Genomic DNA, 12,020 nt, shown 5'->3' on the forward strand with positions numbered 1-12,020 from the left:
ATGACATAGGCCTTAGCTAGACCTAAGGTTTATCCCAGGATCGTCCCGGGGTCATCCCTATTCATGTAAATGACACACAGGGGATCCCAGGAGCAGGCAGGGATGACCCCGGGACGATCCCGGAATAAACCTTAGGTCTAGCTAAGGCCATAGTTGATACAGGTCTGGTTAATGTAACTTTGGCCTCTGCTTGTCCATTTACAATGGATACTTTTCCATTTGTATAGCCCAAGGATGTGGATTTGTACAGCCCAAGGATATTGGAGAAATTAGGACTACCACTAACCATTCTTAGCTAATAAAAGCAGGGGAGGGTAATGGTGATTGCCTTTTTGCTGCAAGGTATGATTGCACCTTGCCTAAAAGTGCCAGTTTGTCTTAAAAAAAACAAAGACAACACCTCCCTGGACCCTACTGTATAGGATCATTTCCAGCTGTTTTCTAATATTACATTCTTGGGCAAGTTGCTGGAGCATGTGGTGTCTTCTCAGCTCCAGGGACTTGGCCTTGAATGCTCAGGTTTCGGTGGTGGCCAGGAGTACATTTGTGTATCTGACACTAGTGTGCCAACTGTGCCTGTTCCTAGGGTCTGGCCATGGTGACACATGCCATATTTACATCCCATTTGGACTCCTGTAATGTGCTTTATATGAGTCTGCCTTCAAAGACTGTTCAGTACCTTCAGCTGGTCCAGAATGCTGCAGCTAGGCTGCTGAGTGGAAATTATGTTTCAGCATGTACTTACCCATTTTTGCCATAATATTATACATCACATTGCAGAACAAACAAACATGTGACTGAGATTTTTAAGGAATTGCCTAACTCATTATAATTAAGATTAATTAGAATTGTAATCAATTTTTGAGCATCCTGTTCCAGAAGACCTGGATATTTTTTCGCTTTGTTTCAGATGTCACTCCCAGAACATGGTCTGTTAAACTGCATTTCCATGCATTGCTGAAAAATGATTGCAGGTTTTGATTTCCATTACAAAGTCATTAATATTATTAATGAGAGTTCTCCTGGATAAGCACACTTAAGGAGGATTATCCATGGGAATTGGGAGTTTTACAGTTGGTTAATGGGATAGAGTTGGCATTCAAAAAGCTGTATCAGCCTTTAGCAAATTAATAAACCTATTTTTCTTTTAATAATTATTTGGGTTGTATACTTAATTTAGGTAGGTAGAAGAAGCTACCAACTCCTCATTGGGGCAGTTCAGTTTTATTTTGGGGTTGGTATGTATTTGTTATCTTTTTAAAACAGGCATAATTTATGTGTTGTAGTTTGGACTAATTAATCTCATTCTATAATACTGCTGTATTTATTAAACACCTATTTCTGTTGCTTTGATGCTATTCATATTATGCAAATTATGCTCTGACTCTATAAATTGCAAGTGTATATAAAGAGAGAATTTGTGTCAGTACTTTATTCATTCGTTGGGCACTTTCTGCATCTGTTAATCACCAGTGAATTCTTTGATGCTTTGCAAATTATTTTATGATCAACCTTAAGCATTTTAGCTATATCAAGGGGATGCTTCCTTAACTAATTGACTGCAAACAACCATTATATATGTGTGTTCTCCCCAGGAATTGACAAATTTTGAGTGGTGTTAGTACCCAACCCCAAATTTGTGGTTACCAGGCAGGAATCAGCAGACCTTCGTTGACCTTGGTATTCAGCCAAAATTTGACCTCGCTTGTCCACCAGAGGGAGGGAGCAGGGTCTTTGGGCATTGTGCTGAGCTCAAGACTCAGCACAATTGTAGAGGATTAGCCCCTGCTGATGACACTGATGGGAGCTCGTTCCCATTGCTGTAAGCTTTAGGTGCTCAGAAAGCAACAAGACATCTCATGTCTTTTCACATCTCTGGGGTTCAGAGCAGCATCAAGGAGAACCCTTGCTATTCTCTTGTGCTGCTGAAGTCAGCATGCCATAAGGAAGAGTCCCCATGTTTCTCCAGACATGAAAGAATGCCAAGTAAAAAAATGCAACCCCTAGTGGTGAGTTGGTGGGTGCATTTGTGGACCCTTGTTGCTAGGAAATGCCCTTGCAGGTTCATGCCCCTAACTTCTGGCTGCATGTCTGGAATACAGCCCTAGGACAGGGACAAGCCAGCTTACCTCTGCCATCTGCTTCAGCTTGTTGCTGGTAAAGGACAACAGAAGCTAGCCAGCTCGCTCTGTGCCTGCCAGGCCTTTGGAGATCCAGTCACCCAGAAACTGCAGAGACAAGCCTCTGTGCTTGTGCTGTCCCTCTTCAGCTAGAAGGTGGGGAAACGCACTGACCCTCTGCCCCTGTGTTTGGTAATCTGACCTCAGAATACTCATCCAGTGCCAAGGCAGACCCATGTGCTTCTGGCTTCTCCCAGCATGGAGCTGGAGACTAGAAGTGGATGATTCTGCACTTGTGCATGGCAAGCACAGTGCCAGGCTTTTGATGAACTTTGGGTCTAGGGTGGAGGCAGGGTTCATCCTCTCCTCTTTTTGCACTGTTCTTGTGAGAGAAAGCCTAAGATTAATTTTACTTGCCGTAAGTGTGTGTGTGGATATATGTGTGTGTGTGTGTGTGAGAGAGAGAGAGAGAGAGAGAGCGCGCGCGCAAGATGATTGAGCCTTGCTTCTTCTCTATCACAGTTCACTAGCTTTAGAAGAAATAACTACCCAAACTTAGGGATATTACTTCCACTGCCTTCTTTTGCTGTGATAGAAAGGCCACTTTTTTTTTTTTGCCTCAGCTGCTTTTTTTTTCCAGATTTGGTGCGTGAGCTCCAGATGTGTGTGTGTGGGGGGGGGGGCTCATCTACACCAAGCAGGATATTCCACTATGAAAGCAGTCTGAAAGCGGTATATAAAAGGCAGGAGCCACACTATAGTGATATTGAAGTGCACTGCAGGATCTACACTACTGCTTTATAGTGGTACTGAAGTGCATTGACAACTGTTTGGGCCCATGACACATCTACACCATGCAGGAGATAACACTATGAAAGTGGTATGAAAGCAGTATATAGTATGTTTCATGGGCCCCAACATTTGACAGTGCACTTCAATACCACTATAAAGCAGTAGTGTGGCTCCTGCATTTTATATACTGCTTTCAGACTGCTTTCACAGTAGAATATCCTGCTTGGTGTAGATGAGCCGTGTGTGTGTGTGTGGGATTTTAAAATAATCTGGGTGCTATTTCCCTGCAGGACTGGGAGAGTTTAAGCCCCCACTACCTGTGCACTGTTTTGTCTATGCAAATACCCTCCATGCTAGGGCCAAACAAATTGTGATGTGGGAGATCTGTAAATGGGGACTTCAGTGGTTTTTAAAGGGTTAATAACATCCAACTGTTTAACACCAATTGGATGCTGTGAGAAAGGAGGTAAACCCTTCCCTTACACTTTTGTGCTTTGCAATTTTTTTATTTTTATTTTTATTATTATTATTGAAGGGTATAGTAATTCTTTTATTATTATTTATTACATTTTTATACCGCCCAATAGTCGAAGCTCTCTGGGCAGTTCACAAAAATTAAAACCATAATAAAACAACCAACAGGTTAAAAACACAAATACAAAATACAGTATAAAAAGCACAACCAGGATAAAACCACACAGCAAAATTGATATAAGATTAAAATACAGTTAGAACAGTAAAATTTAAATTTAAGTTAAAATTAAGTGTTAAAATACTGAGACAATAAAAAGGTCTTCAGCTGACGATGAAATGTGTACAGTGTAGGCGCCAGGCGGACCTCTCTGGGGAGCTCATTCCACAGCCGGGGTGCCACAGCGGAGAAAGCCCTCCTCCTAGTAGCCACCAGCCTCACTTCCTTTGGCAGGGGCTCACGGAGAAGGGCCCCTGTAGATGATCTTAAGGTCCGGGCAGGTACATATGGGAGGAGGCGTTCCTTCAAATAACCTGTCCCCAAACCGTTTAAGGCTTTGAATGTCAATACCAGCACAATTCTAGAGAAATAGGAAAAATACCTTAAAATGTTTCAGTTAAAGTTGTTCCTCTGATTTATTCTAAAAGTGACTTGTCTGAGTTGGAATCAGATTTATAAACACATCATACATAGAAGAAATATTTATTTAACATTTTGAGATTTCCTTTAGCAAGAGAGAATGCGGGTGAATGATTCACTTTGCTTGGTTGAGGCTTAGTCAGCTCTGGCTTCCTCGTGGTAATCATTAATAGAATAAGTGCAGTCAAGCTGGAACAAGCACAAAGAGCATAATCATAGAAATGGAGTTTCAGGAGTAGAGGTTCAAGGCAGTTGGCCTCTTTAGCTTAGTTTAAAAAGGAGGCTGGAAGAGTATGAGTGAATGGATTGAGAGGAAAGGTGAGATAAGACAGAAGAGAGAGAATAGTTGTTTACATTAAGGGCGACAAGGTCCCAGAACATGTAGCTTTAAATGGAACATTAATATAGTTTGGGAATGAGAAGGTTTCTAATGTTTAGATTCCAAAATAATTCTGCTTACCCTTTTTTCCACCTGTGTATTTCTACTTCAGATGGGTTTCTCCATGTTTTGCTCATATCATGGGCTTATTGAGTTCATATACTACCTCTTCACATCTGTTGCCTGTCCTGTCCTTGCAAAAGACTCTCAGATATTTTTTTAGAGCTTTTGTTCATAGGCAGCAGAGTCATTTGTTGAACGAAATACCCTTTCAAAGTGGCTTTTCAATGGCAGCATTAAAAGTAACTTGTAGGGCTGCTCTGCTTACAATTTATTTTATTTAGAGACACTACCTCACAAAATCCCCAGTTTTTGCCACACTCATTTAAGAGGGTTTGTCGTGGCAGGATGAAAATTAGAGAGACCTTGCAGTTGTATTTAGATAGCTTTAAAGTAGCTTCCACACACAACCACTTGGCCCTAAAACTATCCCATGTCTGGATCAGGATGGCCTCTGGGATAGATTTTGGGCAGCAATGGCTGAAGGGATGCCAGCGGTAGGACTGAAGGGGGGGAGAGAAGAGGGCAGGGGAGGTATCAATCAAACATACTGTTGACTAATAGTCAACTTGACTCTGGCCTTAATCCACACCATTAATATTATTTATTTATTTATTTATATAGCACCATCAGTGCACATGGTGCTGTACAGAGTAAAACAATAAGTTGATTGTGATCGATAATCAACCATGGAGTTGACTGTTAACCTACCATTGACTATTGTGTTGTCCGAATGCACCCACAATGTTGATTTGGCTTGCAAAACCTCACTTCATCTTGTATTGTGGTTAAGATTTGTAGAAATTTCTGTCATGGGTCCATTCCTGATTGTAAATGAAACAAGTAAATGTAATAATTCTTGTCGGAGTGTCACATAGTTATTCCTCAAAGAACTGTTGAGCACTTTTGGATTTTGTGATGCTGTGTGTGCTTGGTGTTGTTTCACTTAGGCTTTTTTGTAATCTGGAGCAGCACCCCAAATAAAGGCTCAGATATGCAAGTCAGCCTTCCCCAATCCCATGGGGATTGCATAAATTGTAGTCTGGTGAATACCAGGTTGAGGAAAGCTGGTTTAAGTCTTACAGACTATGTCAAGAACAAAAAGACTGCAGCAGGAGTCCCATTTCCTCCTAATAATGAAAAAAATGATTAAAAAAAACATTCTAGCAACCCTCCTTTGGCTGTAATGAGGGTGGAATCTGTAAAATGTAACAGGAGGATTTAATTACTTTCAGTGTCTAAGCACTTAAGAAGACTTGGGAAAACAGCCATTTTAACATTAACCTGCCACTTATTGAGATAACCAGCATTGAAAATGTGGAACAGGCTTGATATGGATAGCTGACTTAAGGGCAAATTTACACAATCACCTCCTCATAGTGGCTGCTTAAGGTGGCAGTTCCTGGCTTGTGGCAAACGTATCACTGGTCTCATTCACCTTGAGCAGAATTATATCATTTTTGTATACCAGCTCAAATCTCTGAACTATGGGATAAGCCTTGGCATGTAATAATGTAATTTCTGTTTATAGTATGAAGTTAATACATGTTCTGTGAACAAGGAGCTAACATGGGGGGTGGGGGGGGAGAAGGAATCCATTGTGATTGGGATCATCATATGCATTACACTAGAATCCTATGCAGTCTTACTCAGAAATAAATCCTACTGTGTTCAACTGCACTTATTTTAGTGAAGTGTGTTTGGGATTGCACCCTAAGTCTTGCAAATGAGGATTGCTATGTTTGATGTGCATCTGCGTTAACACAGCTGATTCAGACTCGATGTTCAAGGTGTGTTTGAAGGATTTTCAGGTTGAAAGGAATAGAGATGTGAAGGCCCGGAAAAAAACGGAAAAATTCAGAAAAAAAAACGGGTTTTTTTCCGGGATTTTTCCGAAGCATTTTTTGTTTTTTCCCGAAAAATTGAAAAAATGAACAAAAAAGGAGGATTATGGGATGTTTTATTTTAGCATGATGAATAAAATGTTTAAGACAAGGTGTTCAGATATTTACTTCTCCAAATGATTTTTAAAAACTGTACAGTATCAGATTATTACAATGTCTGTGCACCAAGGACAAGCAAGTCCTAGGTTGCAAACTGAGACTACAACTCTCAAATGCAAGAGGAAGATGCATTTCTGCCTCTAGGGGGCACTTCCATGGAAGCAGAGACTGAAACTAATACTGATAGCTATAGGTCAGAAAATGAGTCTGATTAAATTTCATGTATATTCATTGAATCTCGGTCCGTCTGTCCCCCCATTTTTCTCAGTTCTTTTTATGGGAATGGGGGCTTTATGTCTTGACACTGGAGGACTAGCGGAGACATAAATAATTTTCTTTGTTACTAATGTTTCTGGTTTCTTCAGTTGTTGTTTTTTAAAATTGTTTTTTGCCTGCTCATAAACTGGCAGAATCAAAGAGGTTCCTTACAGTTTAGGTGTTCTTAACAGTTCAGGAGCTTGTAGCTCTATTTGTTACCCATTTTTTTTTAAAAAAAAAAGTAAATTAAATTTGTAATAATTGTTTGAATACATTAGTTTTAATATACCAAATGTAATAATTTTATGCCAAACCAACTTGGACATAATTACATTTTATGTTCCTAAAGTAACAAAGTGACTTTCGATCTGTAAAAAGTGCTAATATTGCATTATTTCATTTTTTTTCAAAAATTTCTGTTCCCCCCCCCAAAAAAAAGGGGGGGACACGGTTTTTTTCCATGGCTTCAAAATTTCCGGAAATTTTACATCTCTAGAAAGGAATTAGTAAAATATACAGTCTGCACTTAGCAATGTGCAGGATGTAGGGAGAATTATCCTACAAAGAAGGGCCTTAGTCAGAAGAAGTAGAAACTTGACATGTCTTAAGTGTCTTAAAGTGTGTGAAAGCTCCTTGTCAGTTTCACCTCTGCTGGGAATGGGTCTGCTACAGTCTGTGTGTAAATACTGTATGTGCCTCTCTGAATGTTTTCATCCTGCTGCACGGGGTAACACTATGGGTACTTGGATTTTTATATGCAAAATTGGTGTTGGGCTTTTCAAGACCAGATTAGTCCATTTCAATTCCTGTGGAAGAGCTATCTGAGCTGGCTGAAGCCATGGGTAGACCAGGCCTATATCCCCGTATTGTCCCAGGATCATCCCTATGCATCCAAATGACACATGGGATCCCTGGAGCAGGCAGGGATGATACCTCCATTTGCCTGGGATAATCCTTCGGTCTAGCTAAGGCCTGAGTCTTGGGTCACAAAATGGCATAGGCATCTCAGGGTAGAGTGGAAAGAGAACTGTGTCACTACTAGTATCATGCACACTGTTCAATAAATGCCTCTGGCACTCATGCAGCCACATCCCGCATTGCAATCAAGTTCTCAGTTGACGTGCCATCTGGGAGAAACAAACATTTTCCTAGTTTCTTCATCTTGAAAACATCTGTATCAACTGCACGAAATGAGTAATAATTTCACGTGGGTTGAGCTGATTGTCTGGAAAGGCTGTCTGGCTCAAAAGAGTGGCAGCAATAGAGTTGGAAGTGCTCATTTCCCCTCTAGTCCACTGAGAGATGCAACTGTAGCATAGCTCCCTGACATGCCTCCAGACAAACCCCACTAAAGTTCAATTAGCTTCTGAAAACTCTTGTTCTTTTACAATACATATGTGATTATTGTGGAGTTCCTACAAATAAAATCTGGCATCAATGATACAATAATAGTGGGTGATTGTAATGCACGTGTAAAGAAAATTGTCACCGAATAATGTGAAGTTATTAAGTTGAAGAGGTTGGAAAATACAAAATGGGCAATTCATTTTAAATTTAATCACTTAGATTTGCTGTGCTTTATAGGTATTATCATATTTTTCTGCAACAAAACAGAAACACAGAACCATTTTTGTTTGAAGTGCAGATGATGTGTCTGGATGAAAATGTATACAAGATATGAATTTCTACTTTTAAAATCTACTACTTGCTCACTTTCCGTAGCATCTCAGTTCTCCTACTTTTAAATACTAGCTTCTATGGCGACATCTGGTGGTAGTTCAGAAATTTCTTGAATAACATTTGAAGTTGAGTATAGGAATTGCATCAACTAGAGATTGAGAATTTTGTGGGGGGAATTGAGTGGGATGGGGCTGGAAACAAACTCTTCCAATCAAAAAAGGACCCCAATTATGAAGTGAACCAACCACCGCCCCCTCCAAGAATTGACTTGGCACATAAAGAGCTTAGCTTAGTGTCTGCTGCCCCTAACGTACTGGCTTCAGTTTGCGTTCTCACCCTTTTTTTTGCAAACCTTCTTATGGAGTGAGGAACTGATGGCTGAGAAAGCTAAAGACCATTTGAGTGGTGTTCTTGGCCTACAAGTCCCTGTACTCCTAGTGGTGATGAAGGCATCTAAGTAAGCCTCCATTTTGACACTGAGAATACTGAAGATGAGCCCTCTGCTGCTCCTAGCCTTTCTTATCACCAATTTTCCTTCTCCGCATCCTCACAAATTTATGGAAAAATTTATAAATAAATGAGATAGTGGAGAACTAATTGGGAAGGTTGACAGTGGACCCAGTCTTTCTGAGTTTTCAAAGGGTGGCCAAAAAGCAAGTATTCAGTAGAAAGCTACATTTCTTTCCAGACTGTGTATGGGGTTTCTCCTGCCTCTAGTTTTGCAGTTAAAGATTTATTTCAGACTTACATGTTGCACCAAATGTTGAAATAGTTTTTATATCTCTTGATTTTATTACACTAATATTTAGATTTTTTGATTGGTTTTTTTGTACTGAATGTCTAATCTTTATATACACCACCCTGAAATCCTCTGGGATTTCCCCCCCAGTGCGAACATTTATTAAGTCTTTAACAATTTAGGAACGAATTGCATTTGAATCATCTGCTAAATAGAATCAGATTTTGCTTGGTGATAACATACACACAACATATGCTGGGCACATTCTTTTCCACAGTTGTTAGAAAACTCTGCCTTTGTAGAGAAATTTCTTTAGAGCTCTCAGTTTTTATAGAGTAAGTTATGTTCTATTTTGGTTATGTTATGGTTAGGGAGGGAATAACAACATTCTGTTAACTATGAAAAAGCAAAAAGCAGCTGTTGTGAAAGAAAAGCAGCTGATGAGAGCTCAGCAAAACAATGAGGTATAAAATCCATATTTGGGCAATATCTTTTTTTTTAGGCCAATTAAAGGTCCCAAAATAATGTGTAGCCTTCAGGTTCTCCAGAATGTTTCATCAGACAAGATTGTAAACAAAGGAAAAAAGTGAGGGGTACGAGGGGAACAAAACAGTGACTGATGTTCAAGCCATGGTGCCTCCATCTGGAGTTAAAGACTTCAGATGGAACATGGGAAGTGCCTGCAAAAGCTGAACTTGGGCTATGTCAGGCGTTGAGATGATTTCAGGTTGCACCTAGAACTCTCCAAAGGACTGCTGGGATGAAGAAACAAACAAATAATGGTTGGCCCCCATTTTTGAAACTATAAAATCCAGCCATCTCTATCCTTAGACAGCACCATGTACATTGATGGTGCTAAATAAATAAATAAATAAATAAATAAATAATAATAATAATAATAAGATGAGAAGTTCCTTGGTAGATGGAAAACAAACGTAGAGAAAAAGTAGACAATTTTTATATTAACAAATCTGGAGATAATTTTAGATGGTGTTCATGGGCAGATGCGCAGCTACAGGCTTTCAAAGCTACAATGTTTTACACAATTGCCAGAAAACAACAACAACAAAAAGGTTTTGGTGGTGTAACGTCACTCGATATTTGCTGGCCATTACTGCCGTGTGCCAACTGCCCTGCAAATTTTCCTGGTTAGATAGCCCGCACTCCCTCCTGCCTGATAACCCTATCGAAGCCACATCACAGCAGCAATGCTGTGGGTTTTGGGGGGAGACAGTAGGTAAATCATATAGATGTGCCCTTGAATACTATGCACATTCAGTAGTCAGTGTATGCAATATGCATGTCATCTAACATAGTTGGAAGCTATGCATCTTGTAAATAGAATATATGTGGAAAAAAATCATTACTCTTGTACATACGCATCCTCCACAGCTTCTGCTGAATGTACACAATGGTTTAGTGTCATAGTATATGAAGGGCCTGATAACAAAAAAGGGTGGATGTAGGCATATACCGTGATTGTTTGACCCTGGGATGCTATGGGGATAAAATAAGGAGCAGGATTCAAGTTTATGTGTACAATATGCAGGGAAGAGTTAACAAGTACACTGAATTGGTATTCTAGTTGCAATAGTCTCTAAAGCTGTGCACAAATTGCCTCTTGAAATCTTCTACCCTATTTTGGGGCAGTGAAATTGGGGCACCATTTCATTGGATTTTTCTGGAGAAAGAGAAGTTTTTCAACTGTTTCTCAGGGGTAGGGCTCACCACTAACAGGGCTCTAGCACAGCTTATTCTTTTTCTGAAGAGTTGTTTTTTTCTGCTGCTGTTGGCAGCCTGACCACCATATTTCATCTTCCACAGTGAGCATAATATAAGAATGTAAGAAGAGCCATACTGGATCAGACCAAGTGCAGAGTTCAACAGTTTCCTTGTGCACATGACCAGTTTTGCCAGTTCTGGTCCTCGTGTAGCTAGTCTTACCGCTTCCATTCCACAAGTGGCCCCTAGCGCTTGCAGGTCGGTGATATAACGCTTCTGGGGGCAAGCTGTGACATAAGCAAAAATGCTCATTTCTGGAAGGGGCAGGTTGGCAGAGCTCCTTAAGGGCTTCACCAACCTGCCCCTTCCAGAAACAAGCATGTAAGCTCATTTCAGGGCTTACCCCCAGAAGTGTTACGTCACCGTTCCAGCAAGCAATAGGGTCCACTTGCAGAACAGAAAGAGCAGAGCTAGTTGCGTGCACAAGGATACCATTGGATTCTTCCCCAAGGGCCCATCCAGTCCAGCGTTCTGTTCACACAGTGGCCCACCATCTGCCCACAGGAAGCAGGCATGAGTGCAACAGTACCCTCCCACCCAATTTCCCCGGTATCTGGTGTACATAGGCATTCTGCTTCTGAAGCTTGAGGTAGCATATAGCCATCAGGACTAGTACCAAGTGCCCCATGTGTAGCCTTGTTCCTGGCTGTTGTGCATGGGAGGGATGGTAAATCAATGGCAGGTGTTATGAAAAAATTGTGAAGAATATTTGAAGAAAATATGCAAAGTGGCATTCTTTTTCTAGAAAGTGAGAAAAGGGGAAATCTCGGGATTTTTCTTCCAAAAAAAAAAAAAAAGTATTCTGAGAAATTTTGGTCCAGCTCTCTTCCAGTTATGTTTAATATACCCACTTATGTAGATCTGATACATAATACTCTTTGTTTTCCTCTCTCTTCCAAATATTCTGGTTCACAATTGGCTGAATAGACCACAGTTTTCCCTTACATCTTCCCCAGGTTTACTTATCATTTGTGATTATTAAGTGCTTTTGGGGGGGGGGGGTGTTGCTTCATTTTGGTGTATCCAAATTAAAAGACTATGGAACTATGATGCTTTTTATTTGTGACTTTTTTCAGCTTTAGGTTTTTTTGTATAT

General features: G+C 40.3%; 1 protein-coding gene across 7 annotated transcripts in view; it reads left to right on the top strand.

Moving 5' to 3' along the window:
• The window catches only part of FAT1 (FAT atypical cadherin 1), a 141,238-nt gene that overhangs the window by 38,858 nt on the left and 90,360 nt on the right, over nt 1–12,020 (top strand). The gene's annotated exons all lie outside the window — the stretch shown is intronic.

This window comes from Elgaria multicarinata, chromosome 10 (assembly GCF_023053635.1).
Source record: "Elgaria multicarinata webbii isolate HBS135686 ecotype San Diego chromosome 10, rElgMul1.1.pri, whole genome shotgun sequence".
Lineage (NCBI taxonomy): Eukaryota > Metazoa > Chordata > Lepidosauria > Squamata > Anguidae > Elgaria > Elgaria multicarinata.